This window comes from Lissotriton vulgaris, chromosome 3_1 (assembly GCF_964263255.1).
Source record: "Lissotriton vulgaris chromosome 3_1, aLisVul1.2, whole genome shotgun sequence".
Lineage (NCBI taxonomy): Eukaryota > Metazoa > Chordata > Amphibia > Caudata > Salamandridae > Lissotriton > Lissotriton vulgaris.
In genome coordinates, this window is record NC_141689.1 from 1607646254 (window position 1) to 1607665748 (window position 19495).

The 19495-nt window shown below is 41.3% G+C and overlaps 1 protein-coding gene across 3 annotated transcripts in view; it reads right to left on the reverse strand.

Annotated features, from left to right (window-relative positions):
• SLC44A1 (solute carrier family 44 member 1) overlaps positions 1 to 19495 on the reverse strand; it is a 576430-nt gene that overhangs the window by 160536 nt on the left and 396399 nt on the right. The window lies entirely within an intron of this gene.

Below are 19495 nucleotides of genomic sequence, written 5' to 3' on the forward strand. Positions count from 1 at the left end.
ATTGTAAATGAGTGAGAAATTCTATAGTTGGCTGGCCGACGTTTATATATGTGGGAAAACAAGGGTAGAGAAGAGGTGGTTAGCTAAACTGGGGCGCTGGTCTTATGACTCTGTAAATCATGCAGCTTTAAAAAAACAAAAAACATTTTAAGATGCAGCGGCTCTGCAAGGGGAGCCAATGGTTTTCCATCAGGATGGGCTCTCCATATCTTCCTAATGAGGCTCACACTGTACAAATATCTTTATGTTTTTCCATACAAAGTGGTCAATATGACACATTTTGGATAACACTGTGTTCCATCATGTCCTGCAGCTAGTTTCTGTGGTCCATGTGGTATGTAGCGTCTCGCGGAGGCATCTTACGCTGTACCCAGCACGTTGATGTCTCCGACTTGTTAGCATGTAAGGCATTGTTTAACTGTGGTTCCATGATCGGGTTCAGAATGATGCGTGCCAGGACTCTGTGAACTTTTGTCAGTTTGCAGGATATGGAGATTGAGATCGTCTCAAGAGGTTTTGACAGATATAGGAGAAGCATATTGTAGTGAAGTCCTCAGAATACCATTGTCCATACACATAGATAGTAGTAAATTTACTTTGTTCCAAACACTGATAGGCATCCACAGCAAGACCGCTTTCCCAGAAGAATGACCTCCAACATTCCGATTACCTCTTATGAATATACAGAATCCAGAACATGGAACCACACCAGTATACGTTCTACACATTAACCCTTTGACAAGATAGTACAAATATACATTTCTACTGGTTAACAGTATGTTCTTAGAATGCAGACAAAAGGACTTCATCTTTACTTAAGAGTGCTGCAATGACCAACGCACCATGCCATCTCGAATAGGCTAATGCATGGCACCTTGGACTTCCAGTCAACCCACTTACTACGCAAGCTCCTAGGAGGCTGCTTCCCAATCTAATCTCAAGAGATTATTTAGTCTAATAACCACCTGAATTTCACTGGCTCCCAGCAGAAAAATCTTTTAAAAAACTGTGCAGATCCAGATAATGGAACTCAAAAACATTTTCCAGTCTGTTTCCTCACTCCACTATCTCACACTTCCTAAGACTATTTTGCTCTATAATAAAAACCCAACCACAGACATATTGACAACTTCTTCAGACACCCAGCCTTTCGAAAAGCCAAAACATGACCCTTTACTGCATACTCAGGTTAACTTTCAAGCTTTTACTGACATAACAGTCTTCCAGTCACCACAACATAAGCACCAGGAATAGACCATCAGAAATAGGCAATTCTCACGGTCAACAAATAACAGAAACTTCACATATTCCTTCTGCTCTTAGGTTATTATGATCAAACATTTTAGAACCTGGGAGAAATTCTGCACTAGAATATAGCCAATAGGAATATTCATATCAGGCGGAACAAGTTTCCCAGAGCACCAGAGTTCTCTAAATGTAATTCGGAAATTACAAATTTAGTTTGGTGGCATCTGATCGCCTAAGATTTGCAAAATCAAGTACAAAACTCAATGGAATGATACAGGTCGTGAATAGGCTGCATTTGGACCATAGACGTTCCTTATTGGAGAGGTGGGGGAGAAAGCAGTACATCTTTTAGGTATAGGCTGACCCAAACCAGTTTAGCACAAATGTATTCACAGGATATGAGCAGTGGTTGTCGATTTCACCACCTAACCGCACACTAAGCCACAATTTTTCACTCAAAAAAAGAGTGTAATGGTAAACGCTGACACTGGTTATATTCGCATTCGTATGTCTGAACAGCTTACAGAGCTGTACTTCGAGGCTGAAGGAGATCCATGCGCACTTTACTATTGTGTATGCACTAGGCCAGTGGTTCCCAAACGTTTTAGAACCGCAAATCTCTTTTTAGATTGACAAATGTACGCATCCTACTGACCTTTAATGGACATGAGGAGAGCGATTTTTGCCTGTAAATACTGCATGGTGTGATGGTGCATTGTCCTTTACAGACTAAACATTTTCCATTAAAATGGCCGCTCACTTTGCACAGTGTTGTAGTATTGAAGAATACTAGTACAAATGAAGTATGAGTTGCAGGAAGATTTATTGTAATAATAAATCCTAGATAAGAAAAGTGTGGCTCTCCCCTTGGCCAGTCCAACAGCAACTGCCAGGGAAGAGAACATAAGCACATAACTAGAATGTAGAACATGGCAACACAAGAGTCTAAACTCTATAATGAAAATAGAAGATTACAACACACAGACATCCAGCTTTAATGATTAAACTATATAGCATACAGCACTCAAATGATAATGTACAGAAATGGGGTTTTTGTAAATATCATGTGTGCATCACCAATTAAAGCGACTTTGTTAAGATCCTTTTAAAATCTGTTTCCTGCACCCTACAGATTTATATAAAAAATATTAATCTTTATTTTAGCTTTCCTAATTGCTGAAGGCATACAGTTCATTTACAGGTATTTACATTTTGTTGTGCGTTGCAAAAAAACGACAAACCAAGATTGTCCCATAATCACTTTATGACCTGCTCTCACTTTGCAGTCAAAAAAAGAAAAAGTAAAACCAATCCCAAGAATTAGCAGTAACTGTTCCGAAGAGATGGCACTTTTCCCCAGCCTACAGACGGACTCAACCTAGCGATTTTTGACTGCGTATTGTTAACAAAGTATATTGTAGTAGGGTCTATTTGAAGCTAGTGTAAATAGTGCATTTTAGGTCTCTCTAAACACTGTTTTAATGAATGCTTGCAATGTGTGATATTTTCTGGATAGGTTGACATCAGAATACACAGTTATAATACTTATCAAACCAAGTTAGTTGCGAAGAGGCATCTAAGACTGAAAAGGAGTCTTTCGCTTTTTCTCAAATCGGTGGTAGGTGTGGCTAGTCTCAAATTTGGCAGGCGCTAGTTCCAGAGTCTAGAACTGTAGCTGGAATAGGTTTGTCTCCTTGTTCCACATTCTCTTCTGTTGATCTCTAGTTCAGACAAGGCGGCGCTCCATGTGGAGCAGAGTGGGTCACAAAGACAAGGCCTCAAACAGCAGAGTGAAAGTCCGCAGCGGTCAAAAAATAATGCTGAAGTTTCTTAGTTGAACTTGCACTGCGTGAGTAGTTTTGGGCACCCTTCATGGTCCTGTTGAAGTCCACTTAAAAGCTCAGCCATTCTTCGCAGTCATTAAGCAAGTGAGATAAGCTCCCTAGATACAAATCAAGGAGGCATTCTTGGAACAGGACATGTTGTGGAGCAACATTAATGAGGGTAAACATAATTTTAAGATGACTTAGTGTATAGTAGGCATATGCCATTCCATGCCATGTCCAGATGGTGTTGAGGCATGTTTGTTGTGAACTAGTGGCACTTTGAAATGGCATTAACGGCTGTCAGCATATTAAGACAACATAATTGTTAGAGAGCAGGGCCCCAGGGGTTCTATGCAGAGATTAAAGAGCACAGGTGACAGTAATGCAGTCTGGGAGATTCTACAAGCAACTGCTGGAGCTGAAGGATTTGGATGCCTCCATCTGGATGGATTTGTTCTATCAATCAGTGATTACATCAAGCAGAAGGCAGAGATCTCCACTGCTAGCAATCCTAAGGGACAACCACCTAGATAGCGCTGTAGTAGAAGGATGTCGATTCTTAAAGGTTTACAGAATAAAGAATCACAATTGTATTAAAAACAAGGAGGCCAGCATTATGCATAGATTTGTATTTACTTCCTTCGGAGCAGCAAATGTTTTAAGTTTCAACAATAGAACTCAAACTGCATCACAAAGTAAAACTGAACTCTCAAGTCCATAGAATTCTCCCCATGTTCCCTATTCTTCCTCTTTTGTTTGTCTTTCCCCAACCTATCCTCTTCTTCTGATATCTCGTATGGTCATCTCTTTACTGATCTGAAAGATTCACAAAACACAAACTGCCAAAACAGTAATATAACATTTTCATTCTTTACAATACACTTTCCATTAAAGTCGATCCCACCTCTCCTCTACTTACCTGTGATGGTGAGATGGGAAAATGCTAGCCTCCTTGTCTTTAATAAAACTGTAATTCTTTATTTAGTGAACCTTTAAGAAACAATATTTTATGGCAAGACAGAAGGCCAACATCATGCATATTTAAAGTTTCTCAAAGCATAGTGTGAAACGTGATCTCTTGGTCTAAAATAGATGCTTTTAAACGTATCTGCATTAGACCATTCTGCTGCCTCCATAATGTCATCCAGCTTTACCCATCATAAAGGTTTTACTTTCCATGGCACCCCTTAACGAGTGCGCTGTAAATTTAGACATATCTATACCTGCCTCCTTCATAGCAGGCTTCACCCATCTTACAATGGTGGCATTCGTGACCTCATGATATGGTTTAACATACAAAATCGGTAATTGATTCACTCCTGCACTCCTTTTCTCTAATATAAGTCACGCATATTCTCTAATACATTTAACTACACATAACTTTGGCTAATCATCTAAACTTTGAGAAAAAACAGATGTAGACATGGTTTTCGTTCTTTTTAAAATCTTAAACAGAACTCCCATTGGTTGATAATACCGGTTCGTCACTTCCAAAGCCCCCAAATCCACCACCCTTATAAAGGATATTAAACACAACAAAGTCGTTAACTTTCAGGACAACTCTCTTATACCCAGATACTTATTACTAGGCCAATCTTAAAATAATTGAAACACTAAATCTATGTCCCAAAGTGACTGATACTTAGGTTTCAGTCCTCTCTTCACCCTTATTCCTTTCATCACACTACAAATTAAAGGTATCTTGGTTCAAGATGCCTTGAACCAAGGAATATCCCGCTGCAACTGCTGAGCAAGGACAATTGACTGTTTTGTAAGCCAGCCCCTTATCAAAAAATTCTGCAAAACAATTTGCAACCTTCATCTCATCAGCCTCCACTGGATCCAAGTCACTTGTCAAGCACCAACGTAACCAGACTCCCCATGCACTTCTGTATCTTTACTTAGTCCCTGGGGTCCAAGACTCTTCGATCAACCCTGCAGCTGACTCCAAAAGTCCTGTGAATCTTCCTGATTCCCTGAGATTTTTCCAAACTAGAAGGTTGAGCAAACCCAAAAGAACTAATGGATGCTTTCACTTTTCTACACCTTTTACCAATCCCTTATTGGACCTTATTAAAGAAGGACTCTCTATAGCTAACTCCAAAGCAGTTGGGAACCATGCCCGAGTCTTCTAAAACAGCGCCACTAAGACAATCCCGACATTTGGCTTCTGCACTGCAGCAAAACCTGCTGAATCATAGGGAAAGGGATAAACGCATACGCTCTCATCTCTGACCAATCCTGCATAAACGCATCCATGCGACTGCCCCCAAATCCGGTCTCAAACTGAAATATGCTGGTAATTGGAAGGTCAACCTGGATGCGAAGAGGCCCACATCTAGCAGACAGTTGTATGAGAGAAGCACGAATGGCTAAACCAAGTGTGCCTCTACCACATTGCCCCAACAACGAATGCACCTTAACGCCGCATTCATTTACCATGCATGCCTTTACCCCGCAATTTTGTGGTGAGGGTATGATTGGTAAAGGGATATGTGTGGTTAAGATCACATCCCTGCCCGTCTGCCCGCCCTGAGAGCTAAAACCCGGCCCACGTACTAAAAACTACCCTGACCCGCCCTTGAGCCTTAAACCTGTCCCCAAATCTGAAAACTATCGTTTCTTACCCTGAGCTCTAAAACCTGCCCTATAAACAACCCCTAGCCCTACAAACTACCCCCAAGCTCCCAAAACCCGTACCCAGTCCAACTTACCAGACCACGTCCTCTCCTAATCCTTCCTCTTCCTGTGCCCGCCCATCCGCTCTTCTAGACTATGCAATGACTTAACCACTCATATACGTTGTTTAGGCATATGCAGGGTTAAGGCAAGCGTGGTTCCACTTACTGGTAAATGGCACGCATTTAAAGGCCATTTGCCCAAGCGGAACTAGAACATTTAGAATCTTTTGGAAAAGACTGGCTTCCAATTTCTAATCGCTGACGTCGTTCTGGTTCCTCAAATACCAATCAGCCATCATATTGTGCATTTCCGGAAAATACTCCGCTCTGAAACCAATTTTATATTGCAGACAAAAATCCCACATTTCAGTCTCTAAGTCAGTCAATCTCTTTGACCTGCACCCTCCTAGCTTGTATCTATAAGTCACTGCTGTCACATTGTCCATGTTCAACAAGACTAATGTTCCAAGTGTTTGAAAATGTGCAGGGCAAACAATCCTGATTTTAACTCTAAATAACTGATAAAGTATGTCGTCTCAAACATATTCCAAATGCCAATTGTCTCATGACCTGAGCAAATTGCCCCCCCCCCCCCGATCCTGACACACTGGCATCTTTTTCCAGAACAAAGTCTGGGCTTCTTCCAAAAATTGCACGGGCATTTCATGCTTCCAGATTCTCCATCCACCATTTCAACTCATCCTTTGCTTCCGTATTCAGCGTCACATTGTCCCCATACCATAAGCCTCCTGCCAAGGCACCTCTCTTCAACCTCTGTAAAGCTCTGTAATGTAAGCAGCTTGAAAATTCTGCCTGAATTGATAATAGAAGTCCAATAACACGCACCAAATCTCTTAAATTTTTATCTTCTTTCCTCATCACTTTCATTACCTCCTCCTTTATTTTCTTTATCTTCCTTAGCGGAAGTTGTAACTGGCTCTTCAGTGTGTCCATCACAAAACCCAAGAACTCCAACATCTGACTTGAAATAAACACAGACTTCTCTACATTGACTATGAATCCTAGTCATTCCAAAAAGTCTCTTATCATCATCAGAGGCTCCCTCATCTCTTCATTTTGAATCATTATCAAAATATTGAGCAAGATATATGATGTTCACACATTTTTCTCTCAAATAACCTACCACTGGTCTCAATATCTTTGTAAAACACCAAGGGGCCCGGTGACAGGAGGCAAGATAAACATTGAAACTGATACAAATGACCTCTCCAACTGAATTGTAACCGCCTTGGACTTTCCAGATGAATTGAGATTGGAAAAAATGCGTCTTTGAGATGTAGATTGACCAGTCAATTCTCTTCTAACAACATGTCCCTCAGAAGATGATATCCTCGGTCTTGAAATTACCAAGTTACAAATTGGTTCAATGCTCTCAAATTTATCACTTCTACACCCTTTGTCTATACTGAAAAATCCTTTCTTGTTCTAATCTACTTTCACTATTGCATTTTTTCACAACATCTGTACTACCTCTTGTGTTACAATCGCCTCTAGATCCTTCTGAAAACTCAACTCTCTTGGTTCTTTCACCTGAAATGCTTCCACATCCAGATCTATCATATAAACCTTTACCGTTGGAATGACCCATGGATCATCGGTTATCCTTCCCCACTGTTCAATGAACAATTTTAATCTTCCTCAAACCCATTCTAGGGTAGAACCAAAATGTGTCTTCATATTCACCTTGACCTGAAGCTAACCTCTGGCCTGGACCCCTGGCCCTCGATGCTCTAGGTCTATTTCCTCTTCCCCTCTAGGGATGGAAGCCAGATGATTGTAGAAGTTTCCTCCTTGGTAACCACTACCCTGGGTTCCGGAGTATTGGGACTTATAAAACACACAGTTGGGAGGCTGCCCTTTTCTCCCAGCCCAACCATAAAAACAGTTCCTTGAGAACTCTCTTCTCATAGAATATTTTGTCTGGTCCAGATTAGTAAAAGTTTGGATATACTTTCTGATATTCTTAACCACACTGTAGCCAAATAAGAGACCCTTTGCCTCATCAGTGGACTTTTTCACACTAAAGTCTGCTAATTTCGGCTTTATCCTCATTAGAATTGTTTTACCCCTTTTTGGCCAATAAACCTGCATTGCCTATAAAGCAAACTGCCCTTTGGCACCATCCATGTAAAGATGAATATTAACATCTGTCCCTTTAATATAGTCCTCTTCCACATGATCAAAAATCCTTGCTACTGGTTCAAGAAAATCCAGAACTTTGTCTTGGCAAGATTTAAAGGACTTTGCTAGCCTTTTCCTCGGTTCCTTGCCCAACTTAAATAATTAAGTGATCATCTCAGGATCAATGTTAGGAGTCATGGTGATGGAGCTGGGATTCGCATGTAAGCGCCCTGCTCTCATACAAAACCCTTGCCTAAAACCGTATAATTATATTAACACTATTGTTCGTCATTTATTTAGTGTTTTCCCAAACACGCGGGTGTCCCCAGGATGCTTGCTTGTATGTCTTTTCTCATACTAACGAAGCTTGCACTAAACACGGCTGCTTCGCTGAAATTCAGTCTGCGCATGCGTCGGTCATACCCATGTGATGTGACGCACTCGCATTCTGGAGGGAAATTGTGCTCATGCGCACTGTTGCAAACATGGCCGCTTGTCTCTCACCACGCTCTCCGCTTGCTACCGCTGCTTCAGCCTATCTGTCTTTTCGCACTAAACAGTAATGCTATAGTCATTATAAAATAAGGGATGTTTAGAATCTCATCATGGTATACAGTGTGATCATTTTTATGTGTGATATTAATTTGTTCTCGCTTACTTTTCATGTACCGCGTCTTTGTTGGCTGGGGCATACATGAGCGACGCCATGCTGAGGCTCCTCTGAACCCTATCATGTGACCTGGGAGAATCCTCACTGCGCAGAAGCTAAAACTAGCCAGCTGGCTCCTGAAGCTCGATGCGCCTGAGAACCCATCCCGAAGATGCAGTATTGCACCTTGAACTGTTATACACTGTTGCTATATGCTGTACACTTGTATTGTATTCTGTATTCCTATGCCTGGGAACGTGAACCCAAGGGGCGGGTGTGCAAAATTGAATAATAATGATGGGAAAGCCGAACTCTAGGAGGTGGTAATGACCGCACCACCTCTCCTGACCAATCATAATGTGGGAAACTGTCACTTGCAACATTAGTGGGTGGTCTGAGGGACCCCAAAACAGTATAACTGCCCTAGTTTAGCTTAGGAAAATTGTCCGACTTGTCCGAGTAGCAGACCTGTCACTGACCCTACGAACTCTATGGGTGCTCAATCTGAAGTGCTGCGGAGCACTCTGTCCATACTTTCCACAAACTCCTAAGGGGTGGAAATAATCCTAAGTGCTGGCGAAGCACTTTGCTGGGAAATTCGAAAAACCCAATCGGGGTTACTGGCGGATTACTTGCAGAGAGGGGTAACGCTGGCGTTGCTTCTGAAGCTGTGGGTGTTGGTCGTACCTTGGTGAGCCCAGTCCTGAGCCCAAAATCCTGAGGGGTATCCTGTCCTTACTGTCCGTGAGCTGTACCTGCTCGCATTCTGGCATTCCTTCCTGAGGGTCCTTGTCCCCGTCCTTCCAACTGACCCGTGGCCAGGGTTAGTCTCCTTTCAGAACTAGGTAAATATCAACCTGTGGGTTTGAGTCTCTCTCTCTCTCTCTCTCTCTCTCCCCCTTTCTCGTCTTCACTCTCTATTTTCTTAATAAAGCACTCTTGCCTGTGATATTGCTCTATCACCTTGAAAGCAAGTTATATGCAATTGTTTTAGAATTGTTCCACTTCTCTCCCCTCCCTTAGAAAATAGCCAAACTGTTATATTTTATTAGTATGTTCCAATTTTTCCCTTTCCTTTAGTATGATTGCGGTGAATTTAGTAAGAATAGTTTAAAGCACTTAGGTTAAGTACATGTTCTAGGTCCCATCCACATCCTATGTCCTAGTATAAAGTTGCAGTGACTAGCTCTGTTCTAAAAGTCCTACCTTCTAGTCTTCCCATATACTCAAATGGTCTTAGCATTAATCTATAGCTACTTTATGGTGATAATTTTAATGTTAGACGCATTGCTCTGCCTATCACTTATTGCTTTGTCATACTCTCTTTGAACCTTATATAAATCTTTTAAACATCCTCAGGTGTCTGTGGTCATTTTACAGAAATTGTGGATAAGTATAGTACTGATTATAAAGAGTATTTGATCTCAGGCCTGTCTGCTATTTCCCTGTTAGCTCCAGATCTGTCATAAGAATTGTGCCTGTGGTAAGTCAGGTGCATGGTAAGCAGAGGTGAAACCAAACCTTAATTACTCATAGCAGCGTGCAGGAGGAGAAACCAAGTAATCCTCACCCGGTTCACCCAAAATTAATAGTGTGGTATTGAAAATTTGCACGCCAGGGCCCAGTGCGTGTAAAGAATTGGTAACCTCGGTGACCCGGGAGGACTGCGCGCTCTATCAGTAATTTTCTGGTAACCAGAGGATGGTTTGGACTAGTTAGATTAGGTAGACAGGATAGGTCATAAACAAACCGTGAAAATAAAATGTGCTGCTGATTTTCTACTGTATTGGTTCAAATATGTTGAAATGTTTTAAAGGATTTATATGTAAATGTATATGATTTTTGCATTGCTGCTATAAATGTTATAATAACCGAAAAATTGTTTGTGAATGTTCAGTGTAGTCCGAAATCCCCGGGGAAGAATTTAGCTAACGGTGAGCAGAATCCGGTTAGCTGTTGAAGTCACTAGGTTTAGGTATTAGTGCAGGGTTGAGGATAACTGGAAGCACTAATTAGGACCTTTGTTTTCTGGAGTGAATGATAGCTACGAGTCCTTTATAAAACTTTCATTGCGATATCACCTAGTAAGGGTCGCATACGGAAGGAGTAGTAGGGTCTCCGAGGCTTGTCTGGTAAGTAAGATAGTTCGCTGGTGAAATCCTGGCTCAGTACATATCCCCGACTAAGGTGGATGAGTCAGAAGAATAACGGGTTCTATGTTACTAGTGTGAAGGGACAGGCAAAGAAGTCTATCCAGAGTGAATGAAAAGTAGACAGAAGTGGTTTACTAGTAGTGAAAGAAAATTCTTTTATCTCTTTAGAACACTCCGACATAGTGGCAAACGTTGTGTGTTGTTGACTAAGACTTGCACTTGCACTTTAGAGAGAGTAAAAAGTTTCCGTTACCTTGTGAAGGAGGGAGTCAGTCGGAGAGCTGCTCTGACGTCACTCCGTGCCGCGCTGGTATTGGTCAAGACAGCGGGTGTGTAGTGGAGCTGAATTTGTAAAGGAGGGGTGAGTGCCGAAGCGTGAGACTCTGTCTTGCGAAAAGGCCGCGCACCCATTGGTTAAGGGTGTTTGTATTCTCTGACCTGATTGGGTAGTGCGAAATATAAGTCGCGCTAGCATTGGAAGCACAAAGGTAAACAAAATTAATCAAGCCGAGTTAGAAGCGAGTCTGGAGAGTTGCATGTGGTATCCAGACTTCATACCGAATCCAAAGTACCTAGGATTTCATAAGGAGCAGCTTATACGAGGTAGACCGCACATGATGTATGGAGTAAAGAGGAAACTGTCATTCTCTGATAAAATAAAGAATTTTTTCAAAACTGACAAGCCCATTAGAACGAGGGAAGGCGTGCTCATTCCCCCGCCAAATACCCCTGCCTCCTTCATGCTGTTTGATAAAGGGTACCACACTTGTGTCTGGTTAGAAAATTGGGCAAAGTATACTGCAGATGACGGAGTCCTAGCATTTCCTGTTGAAGGTACATTTAATGGTCGGATTCTGTTTAACTTAAGGACCCGCATGAATGAATTACACCCTAGACCTAGGTTGACACAGTACGAAGCCCTGGAGGAATGGGAGATTGAGGCTGCAGAGCGGGATAAACCCCGGATGGATAAGGGAGTGAGTAAATGGTATCCGAGGGTTCAAGCGCAGACCAAAGAGCAGAAAATGAAACAGTGGAGGCAATCTATGTTGACTGAAGGACTATTTCCTATGATGGGGGTATTAGAAGAGAGAAAAGGAAAATGTAAAGAAAAGACCCATCACCTAATGCCCGTAGGGGACTCAGAAGATGAGCACCTGGAAGATTTGTTAATGAAAAATCCACCTCCCTATGTTGCAGAGTCAGAGCCTGTGCATTCTCCAAATCCCTTTGCCAAATATCCCAGATGTGGGAGGGATAGTGATACAGATGGAACAGGTACAGACAGTAAAGCCAGTGAGGGGGATGGGTTTTGCAGACCTAGATCCACGATCCCAAATTATCAGCCGTTCGGAGAAGGTCCACCCCGATTGGTCACTCCGACTGCCCCAAGTATTTATCCTCCCTTGGTACCTCAGGTATTGCATGACAATTCTGCAGAAAGAGTGTTGCGGGAAAAAGAGAAAGAAGCCCTGGCTAGACAGCGAGAGGATTTAGTTCGAACCATTGCCCAGATACATCCCCATCCTGATTCCCTGACTATTCCAGTAACTATTGGTCCAGCTATTCCACTGTATAGAAATGACCTGGCTAGTCCCCATCCTCCTGTTATCACCCCAATACTGCCTACTCCTAGCGTCCCGTCCCCGAGGAAGGAAGTATTCATAGATGAGGATCAAGAGAGTGAGTGTGAATCTGTGGTTCTGATGGATTTGCCCATTGGAGAGCCTAGAACTAGTACATCGGGGGCAAGAAGTCAGACAAGACCTAAGGAGGTGTTGATTGAAGGTGCATCTGGGGTTAGGAGTGCCACCGTAGTTTCCCCAGAAGAATTGGACAGATGGACAAAGGAGTTGGAGAAGGAGACCACTCCCCACCCTAAAGCATTGGAAATATATAAATTAAGAATAGAAATAGAAGAAATGATGGCTGGAAATGTAGGAGTTGAGCGCCTAAGCTCGTATAATGAAGAAGAGTTACTGTTTATCAGCAAGAATCTTACCCGGAGTGCTAGGTTGCTCCATGAAAGGATAATGGATACAGCCACAGAAATGGGAATTGATGTTAGTCGCTCCAAAATCCTTCAGAAACCCTACAGAGTAGATTTTTCAGACAAAGATTTAGAAAGCTTGAATGTGATGGGAAAACAGATCCAAGTAAAGGAATTATTGAAGCTTTTGCAGAAATGGGGCGAGGTGGGAAAATGGAGAACCCGGTGGGCAAAGAAAAAGGAAGACAGCAGGGCTAAGTCACAGGCTTCAGAATTCGTGTTAAAGGAAGTAACACCAACAGAAAAATTGTGCCCCATGAGAGAGGTCCCGGGAGGGAAGTATGTCCATGTCCCTTGGTCTCGACAGGATATTGTGTCATTTACAAATGAATTGCGGGAGAAGCCTGTTGATTGGTACAGGCAGGTAGAGCGCTTCATAAAAGTTCAGAAGTGTCTGCTGAAAGACCTGGATGGGTTTTTCGACATTGTGGTCCCTGTAGATTTGTGGACCGACTGTAAAATTGAAATTGATTGGCCCAGTGAGGAATTCCCCAGAGATGAGAAAACAGGAGCTCCCGCACCTGAAGTAATGAGGAAGTATGAGCAAGTCATACAATACCTCAAGAAAAAGGTGCCCGCAAAGGAGACAGATTGGACCCGAATAGATAGAACCACCCAGGAACGTGATGAAACGGTGCATTCGTTTTATGAAAGGTTACTGCAGGTATTTAAAACTTACAGTGGTATTGATAACGTAGACATGAAAGACATGACCCATTTCAGTTACAGATTTGTGCTAGGATTAAGGCCTGAAATCTCACAATGGATTCGAGATAATAAAATCAGTTGGCAGGGAAAGCCCATAGATGATGTCCTGAAATACGCAAAATACTGCGAAGATGAAATCGAAAATAAAAAGAAAGCCCTCAAGGAGAAAGTAATGTGGGCACAGGTGAAATTAGCTGAACAGCAGGAAAAACAGTTAAGTAAATTGACTTCTAGTAATAATGCTCAGAATGCCACTGCTGGGGGAGGAGGAAAGCCCCGAGCTAAAATGAGTCGGGAAGAAGCCATGAAAAAGTTTCCGTGCCATGGGTGCGGCCAGATAGGGCATTGGCGAGACGAGTGTCCACACCTGCAGGCCGGTAATGCCCCTGTAAATGGGCACTTACCACCACCTCCCCCTCGGCTCAGCTTCAAAACCGAGGCAACGACGGAGAGGTAAGTGTGGTCTGTGATGCGATGGATACCTGGCTCTCATCAAATTCAATTGTAGACTGGGAGTTAGTCTCTTTTCCCTTGTTCACAGAATAGAGAATACTTATACTTTTTGGTATACTTCTTACTGTTTTTGCAATACTAACCTTTTGCAAATAAAGAATGGTTGACATTAGGACTCTGCTAGCTAGAAAAGTACCTGCATTTCTAGAAAATCCTTTTAGATATGGTTATTTCCTGTTCCAATCCATATGAAAGAATACTCTTGTTTTTGCTTAAACCACCACTTGCAAGTATAGAGTTCATAACTCCACTTTCTAAAATGGTCAACCTAGGATAAGCAAAAGCTTAACCTTCTTTGGAATTGCAAGACCACAACAACAACATAGCGTTTTGCCACTTATTTCAAGGTGTCATCCAACCCGTGGCTATCCGTTCTGCATGATTGTGTCACATAGGAAGGTTTTGGATTTTCTAGTCCAAATCATAAGATGAATTAACAAAATATTTTTTAATTTGTAGTGCGTGGCCTCCTTTATCCTGAGCGAGTTCCAGGTGAGGTGAGGCGCTTCCTCCCTAACATTTGGGTGAGTTGAAAGTAAAAACACAATGTGAAAACCATTTAATTAATATATGATAGATGTCTATGACTATTTAATCATCTTCTTTGTGTTTTTCACTATATTCACAGGAGAAGGTACACTAATTCAGACATATAACTGAACAATGTCTGTAAATTATTAATCACAGCACGTGGTAAGTGTTGCAGTAGTGCATCATAGGTCCTGACGAAAGCCCATAAGGGCTGAAACATGTTGACCAGATATCATTCATGGTGAATAGTAATTCCTTACATGCTGTTGTCACTTTGCTTTTAATCATACCGCCTTGATGGACAAACCTAATAAAGTTTCTTAAAGACATCAAGATAGGTATTTTTAATCACTTGGATTGTTTTCCCTCTTTTTCTTCTTTTTTCACAATTTTTGAGCACTGCAACTTGCCCCTTCAGCCTCTATATTCTCATCTCCTTCGGTTGAGGGTTCAACCATTGGGTACAAGAGCAGCTAGCCTCAGGTTCTTCCTGAGGAGAAGCGTATTGGACACCAGCTTCTAACGTGAAAACCCAGATGACGAAGTTCCACTATTGAGTGGGCTGATGGGTACATCTTCTTGTTCTTTATTCTGAACCTCACTTCTTACTTTCCTCTCTCCTGTGTCTATTTCCTCAATAACCTTTTGGTATTTATATTTCTTTGGGATACTATACATACTGGAGCTACACCCATTCCCAGAATTCCAGGCCTATGCCGACCTTTGTGTTAGCCAGTAGAGGTATCCCCATTTGATGGAATTAAATGCCTTTTTGGCGTTGAGCAATCGTATCACTTTTGGTTCTTCCTAAAGCTTCAAAGTCCTCAAACAACTTGAAGACCTTGGATTGCACCTCCACTCTGGGCTTAATTAAAAGCAAGATGCCATCTGCGTATAGCTTTATTTTAGGCATTGCTGTAATTGGAGGACGAATATCGACATCATTGTGAATGGCTGTTGCTAGGGGTTCAATAAAAAACGCGAATAGCACCAGTGATAAAGGGCAGCCTTGCCTTGTGCCACGCTTGATTTTAATAGATCCTATTACTTCTGAATTAATAATTATATTAGCCACCGCATTCTCATATAGGTTCTGAATTAAAAGTATCAATGACCGTGGGATATACCACAAGGTCAAAGGCCTTTTCTGCGTCTAATAATAAGAGGAGAGCCGGAATCTTCTGAACCTCAAAGTAATCCAGGGCCTCGACAAGAAAGTGGGTGTTAGTGGCCAATTGTCTGCCAGCCAGAAACCCGTTCTGGTCAGGATGGATCAACTGTGCTGCAAATCTATTGAACCTACAAGATAAAAGCTTTGGGGGATATCGCATAAATAAAGGCAAGACGGAAGCTATACAGTGTGGGAGCGATACTATAAATCTGCACCCTGATATTCGGGGCTCTGCAAATCCTAATGCAAAGAGATATTTGGGAATATTTTTCTCCAATTTAATCGATGATTTATATAAATTAAACTTTCTTCCCTTAATAAATAAAGTCAAAGGGCTGTTCTCCAGATGGAATTTACTTCCTTTGTCTATAATGGGACGAGTGGCTTTGATCAAAATGTCTGTTTTACCATTATTTAATTTTTTGTTTGCCTCAATTCCGTGCACCTTATCAAGCTCCTTCTTTTCTCAGGTTGAGTCAATGTTTACAGCCTTTATTTGGGTAAAAAAAGTCCCACGTCTAGCACTTAGCACTTTATATGAAGACTTGGATCAGGGTGGTCTAGCACTTCCCAATCTGAAAAGCTACTATGATGCTTATTTTGCACAATATTTATCGAGGTTTAAACCCGCACCACAAGTATATTTTCTTACCAATTTTTTTTATCAATCTCATGTGTCAGGACAACCAAATTCATTCTCCCTTGTTAATGTTCAGATCTCCAAAACTGGTCCGCTACAAGAGCTTGCAATGGCTTGTTAAAAGAAGGCAGGCATTCTTTAAAAAATATTCTATACCGGCAATTAACTCTGCTTCCTTGCTAGAACAAATCCTCCCCTTCATAGGTGTTAGATAACCAAGATATCTGGCCGTAAAATGGGCGGAAGCAGGCTATGTTAAAATTTCTGATTTTATACGGGATGGTAACTGGGTGTCTATAGTAGATATGCGCCAATCATAGACCAATGATTTTATCCTAATGAATTCTTATAGCACTCTATTTAAATATCTTGCTGAAATAAGTGCCATCTCCTTTTTGGCTCAAAATCAGTTGGTGGAGGATCTTTTAGTTAAGGTATTAGACAGGAAGCCTGTTGCCTGGAAGAAATATTTGTCCTCTATAAGGGGGGGTGGAGGCTGAATCTAAAGCTTTAAGGAAATGGTCAGAGCAGGAAAACTGTGAAATCTCCCCCTATATTTGGACCACTATCAACAGGCTAAATTGTAGCTCTTTGAGAGGGGCAAACTGGCGCAGGATGTTATTTTTTAGTAAATGGCTGCTGTACCGAACCCCAGCTGCCCTCGCAAAGATGTACCCCAATCAGTCTACCCAATGTTTCCGATGTCTGAATTATCCTGTTGCCAATTGGTCACATATCATGCTTCGCTGTCCAAAGATTAATGTATACTAGGTAGAGGTATTTGTGTATCTTGAAAAGGAATGTAATTTACAGTTGGATGTAAATGATAGGTTAATTTTATTTGGCTTTGATCCGGATCTCCCTTTTGTAGACTCAGTGACTAGATTTTTATACATAGCTATGGCGATTGCAAGGTCGCTGGTCCTACAAAATTGGCGTTTCGAATCAATTCCGTCAGCTTTGGAATAGGGGCAGAAGATGAGAAGGGTGAAGAAAAGTGAATATACCTTCGCAGCAAGAAATGGGGGACATAAGAAATGTAATAAAACATGGGGGTCGAGCTTTGATTAAAGCAGAGGGAGAGGATGTAATTGCTTGGTTTTTTTGGTTGAGGGGTGATCTGAGATTTTAGACCTCGCCAATTGTCTATTTATCTATTTATTGTGTGAAAGTTTACAGGGGGCTTTTTTAGATTTCTTATATGGGATATTTATATTTCAGTACCTGACTAACTCTTTTTTTATGAAATGTATAACAAGTTCGTGATGTGGGATAGTGACTCATTTTGTTAAAATAGATTTTTATTGTTTCGTTTTTTTTGCTATGATATAATGCTGTAATATGTAAATGTTGATGTTTGACAAACCTTGGCTTCAATTAAAAAAAAAACAAAAAAAAACTTTTAGTTCTTCCCCCACTCCTCATCTTTACAGCCAATTCTGTACACTCTGAGTATTTATTCTGGTGGATCGCCTCAGGATAAGAACCATTTGACGTAGGTGTACCATTAGAAGGATAACTCTTACTAGTCAGTTTGCCAGTTTACTGGCTAATATTTTGGTGTTTAGGTGGGAAATAGGTTGGTAGAAGGAATACTAATTTTCTGCATTACCCTCTTTAAATATCATCACAATTGCCAAGAACAAAAAACAAAAAGGAAGTTATGACGTTATATGCTGTATCGTTGATGTCATTTTATTTAATGTAAAATAAAAAAAAGTTAAAAAGTATCATCACAATTGTTGCTTTTTAAAGATTGTGTTTAAGCATTCCGATCGCCTTGCTTCCCTAAAAATGAAGCGAGGATAATCTCTTGTATAATTTTTCTGGTATACCATTCAGAACTGGGGTTGGTTCCGGAGCTCAGCTGTTTGGATGCCTTTTCTATTTCGAACTGCTCTATGGTCCTATCCAATTCTGCCTCTGTTTCACTCATCAGTTTTGGCATGTCCGTGTAGTTGAACAGGGATAGGTGGTCCGTCTCGGTTCCATTCCTATTCTTGTTCACAGATCAGCATAAAAGTCTGCAAATGTTTGGGCTATTTCCTTGACCTCTTGAATCTCCCATCCTCACTTTTTTATAACTGCTTGTGTCCATGTCTGACCACCTTCCTTTCTAATTAGCCAGCTATGAAGCCCATGATTAATAAATCCTTTGTTGAGTGCTTGGGTATCAAGCCTGGTCTCCAGTGTTTACATGGGTCTTATAATCCTCTCTCTTACATTCAACTTTTCTCAGTGTGAGCGGATCATTACTGAGGGTGTGCGTCTCTTCAAGCTTATTTAATTATTACATGGTTCTCACCTTTTCTAATTTCTATTTTTCTTAACATGGTCTATGATATCGCCTACCTCTCTCATTACTGCTTTGATTCTTTCCCAAAGTATCTCTGCCTTTTCTATTGAACCTTTGGGCATTTCAAAGTATAACTTGGTGGAATTGCATAATGTCTCCACCATCTTTTTGGCATGGAGATCCTCATAGCGATGGATATCTGTGTCCCTTCCATTGACTTTGAAAGGATGAAAAGGTGAATGTATTTTCCCGTGACTAGAACATGTGACCTTTAGGACCACATATCTAACACAGCGAGCATCACATTACCAAAAGAGAATTTTGAAATCACTTTTTGATTATTACAAGGGTGAACTACTTCAGTTCTCAGCACGTTTGCACGGCAGAGAATTATCTCAGGTTAGCTATTGGATGTTTTATTTATGTTAGCCCCCTACGTTATTTCTGTTCTTGGACAACTAGATGCCCTGATGTGCCATCTACAAGGCATCAAACAGGAAGCTTCCCTACCTGCCTAAAAAAAATCACATACTCCAGTAGTCAATGCAACATACAATGAAATGACAATAACAGATTAGAAATGAATAGCTGCAAAAAGGTAAAGAGCTAAAAAAAAATATCGTAATCAGTATTAGCTCACAGCATTTAAAATAACATCCCTCCACTGAACTCTAAATTCTCCGATCCTCTTGCTCTGAAAACAAACCTTTCCAAATAACAGTTTTGAGGCATTCTACCTCCACAATACTGAACCAGGTTCTCCACCCACTACCTACAGTGCTTGATTGCTACTCAGGTGTCTACATTTGCTGGCTGCTGTGAAGAGGTGAGAATAAGTTGTCATACTAAATGCGTAGCCCATGTCAGATGTTTGGGGGAAAAAACGG